Raw genomic sequence first — 3,748 nt, forward strand, 5'->3', positions numbered from 1 at the left:
GACTCTGTCTCAAAAAAATGGAAAACAAAAACTAAAAACAAATCAGATTCCAGACTGAGTATGCCCCCAGCATCTTTCCACCTCTTCCTCCTGCAGCTGTGGCAGCAGCAACAGCAGTGACCCAACCTGAGGCTGCTCCCTGGATAATACCCACAGGCCCCTCAGCTGAGGGAGGAGCTCTGTGCCCCAAAGAAGTGTATGTAGTCAGGGAGGGGCTGCAGCCAGCTAGAACCCTGGGAAAGCACCAACACCCACTCACGCCTTTCCCATTGCAGGCTGTTCCCCAAGAGTGGAGAGAAATGTAAATACCTTATATGAGCCTGTGCAGGGACTGAGTCGAGATGGTGAGTTGTCTAATGCTAGTTATGCACAATCTTGGTTACCTCACATTTTACAGCAATAAAAAAGGCAAAGTTTGCAAGTGTAACACATGGAGTAAGGAATCATCTTTATTTCATAGATTCAAGGGAAATACAGGAAGGAGAGGAGAGCCCTGATGCTCTTGGCTTTGCCTGCCCCTGCTTGGTGTGGACTCACAGCAAGACAGGCACATCTGAAACCAGAAATGTTGATAATTTTCTGATGGTAATGGGTTTTTTTGGTTTTGTTTTTCTTGTTTTGTTTTCAGAGACAAGGTCTATTGCCCAGGCCAGAGAATAGTGTTGTGATCATAGCTCACTGCATTCTCAAACTCCTATACTCAAGGGATCCTCTTGCCTCAGCCTCCCAAAGCATTAGGATTACAGGCATGAGGCACTACACCCAGCCTCATTGTAGACTATTTATTTATTTATATATTTATTTATTTATTTATTTATTTGAAACAGGGTCTCACTCTATCACCCAGGGTGGAGTGCAATGGCACAATCTCAGTTCACTGCAACCACCACGTCCCAGTTTCAAGTGATTCTCCTCCTTCAGCCTCCCAAGTAGCTGGGGCTAGAGGCATGTACCACCATGCACAACTAACTTTTGTATTTTTAGTAGATACTGGGTCCACCATGTTGTCTAGGGTGGCCTCGAACTCCTGGCCTCAAGTGATCCACAAGCCTCCACCTCTCAAAGTGCTGGGATTACGGGCATGAGCCACCATGCCTGGAGGTATTTAGAAAGCAGGACTATGCTAAGAAATACGCAGTCAAATGAAATATCACTACTTTTTGCTGTTTTTTTCTTTGTTTGAGACAGAATCTCACTCTGTCGCCAGGCCGGAGTGAGGTGACACAATCTTGGCTTACTGCAACCTCCACCTTCCAGGCTCAAGCGATTGTCCTGCCTTAGCCTCTTGAGGAGCTGGAATCTCAGTTTCCCAGGTCATAAATACACTTCTTATTCAGTGGCTCTATCACTCTGTCAATCTCTGGATGACGATTGCAATTTTTCACCTCCCAGATGACATCAAAATACAGAAAACTAAAATCCTGTTCAGTGCTGATGGACACTAACTCCTAACATCAATTTAACTCCAGGTGATTGGTTTAGACTAATCATGGTAACCCCATTCCCCCTGACAGTGATTGCTTTAGACTAATCATGGTAACCCCATTCCCCCTGCCAGTGATTGCTTTAGGAAACAGCACAAGTCCCAGTTTTGAAATTAAGTAAAACCTGAAGGAGGCTTCCGACATAAGATGTCTCATTTCTGAAAAGAGACATAAAAAAGGACTCGTGTCTTCTTTCCTTCTGGTGTTTATGACGGGATATGATTTTGGAAACGGCTCCNTCAAAATACAGAAAACTAAAATCCTGTTCAGTGCTGATGGACACTAACTCCTAACATCAATTTAACTCCAGGTGATTGGTTTAGACTAATCATGGTAACCCCATTCCCCCTGACAGTGATTGCTTTAGACTAATCATGGTAACCCCATTCCCCCTGCCAGTGATTGCTTTAGGAAACAGCACAAGTCCCAGTTTTGAAATTAAGTAAAACCTGAAGGAGGCTTCCGACATAAGATGTCTCATTTCTGAAAAGAGACATAAAAAAGGACTCGTGTCTTCTTTCCTTCTGGTGTTTATGACGGGATATGATTTTGGAAACGGCTCCGAGTATTTTGCTACCAACCCAAGAGGAAGCCAACACAAGGTGAACAGGGAGCCCTTGGCATAATATGCCTGGAATGCCTGCTATTGGCGAGAATACAGTGCTTTCCTTTGCTGTTGTTGTCTTGAGACAGTCTCGCACTGTTGCCCAGGCCGGAGTGTGGAGTGTAGTGGCACAATCTCAGCTGATTGCAACCTCTGCCTCCCGGATTCAAGCAGTCCTCCTACCTCGGCCCCCCTAGTAGCTGGGAACACGGGCATGCGCCACTACGCCCAGCTAATTTTTGTATTTTTAGTAGAGACCGGGTTTCACCATGTTAGCCAGGCTGGTCTCAAACACCTGACCTCAGGTAATCCACCCGCCTCAGCTTCCCAAAGTGCTGGGATGACAGGCGTGAGCCATCACACCCGACCATTTATCTTCTTTTGCCTAGTATTGTAGTGTGCTTCGCTCCTTTACAGGTTTTGGCTTGTTTTGTTTCTTGAGATAGGGTCTCCCTCTGTCACCCAGACAGGAGGACGGTGGCTAGAGCCCCACTCACTGCAACCTCTGCCTCCCGTGCTCAAGCAGTCCTCCCACCGCAGCCCCCCTCCCAGCAGATGGGATGACAGTGGCCCGCCACAGAACCCAGCTAATTTTTTAGTATTTTGGAGAGAGACAGGGTTTTACCAAGTTGCCCATGCTGGTCTGAAACTCCTGAACCCCCCCTTGGCCACCCAAAGGGCTGGAATTACAAGGATGAGCCACAGTGCCCAGCCACTACAACTTGACTTCTTTCAGCATTTTCTCAAGGTGTTTTTCTACTGGGAATATGACCTTTCTAACTTACATTTGGTACCTGGCCTTGTAAAAACCAAGTAATTAGCACACCTTGTTGGCTTCAAATTATGATCCAGACTCAACCATTCCCTAACACTACTACCGCTCCACTCTGGTCCCGGTCACCATCGTCACTCTCCCAGGGGACTGCAGTTGCCTCATTGTAAGATACGGGCTGCAGCAGAAGGGGCGATTTTGAAAAGAAGAGTTCAACTGAGGACAGGTTTAGCCTGTCATAATTTTGGCTACACAGATCCAAATGTAGACTCGACAATCAGAATATTCTTCGAGATTCAGGAAGCCTTCCTACTTGATTTAATTAATGACGTGAGGGACTTCAGAAGCCTTTGCTCCCCAGAAACCACCCCCTCCACCTTTACTCCCACCCACAGATTTGGGCATTCAGGAACATGTTGGCCACCTCCTGTTCACCAGGTTCCCTGGCTGCCTACTTCACCAGGCACTTGGGGTGGAAACACTTTCCATCTCTCTCTGGACCTTCCTCCCACCTTTCCATCCTCCCCGTTTCTCTGCACTTTAAGGTCCAGGAAAACTCGGGGCCAATAAGTTCATCCTAAGAAAAGAGGACAGCACATCAAAGGCTTTGCATCTTAGGTAGCTTATTTTATTGGATTGCCTTGCCAATATAACACTTTCTCACATTCAGGAGATTTCCCTCAGACACGTGCCTAGAAGGCATCAGAGGGACAGGAGTCAGTCACAAATTCAAGCTTCCTTCAGCGTCTTTCTTGTCTTTCTCACCAAAAGCGAAGCCAACACTTCTCCTCTTCCCAGGGGAGATCGGTCCTTAATTATGGATAAAGTGAACTCAGAGATGGAATCCTGAAGAACAACCCATCATTTGGTAAGGGGAAGGCTGAGGAA

The sequence above is a fragment of the Cebus imitator genome, unplaced genomic scaffold (genome assembly GCF_001604975.1).
Source record: "Cebus imitator isolate Cc_AM_T3 unplaced genomic scaffold, Cebus_imitator-1.0 Scaffold2271, whole genome shotgun sequence".
NCBI classification, from domain to species: domain Eukaryota; kingdom Metazoa; phylum Chordata; class Mammalia; order Primates; family Cebidae; genus Cebus; species Cebus imitator.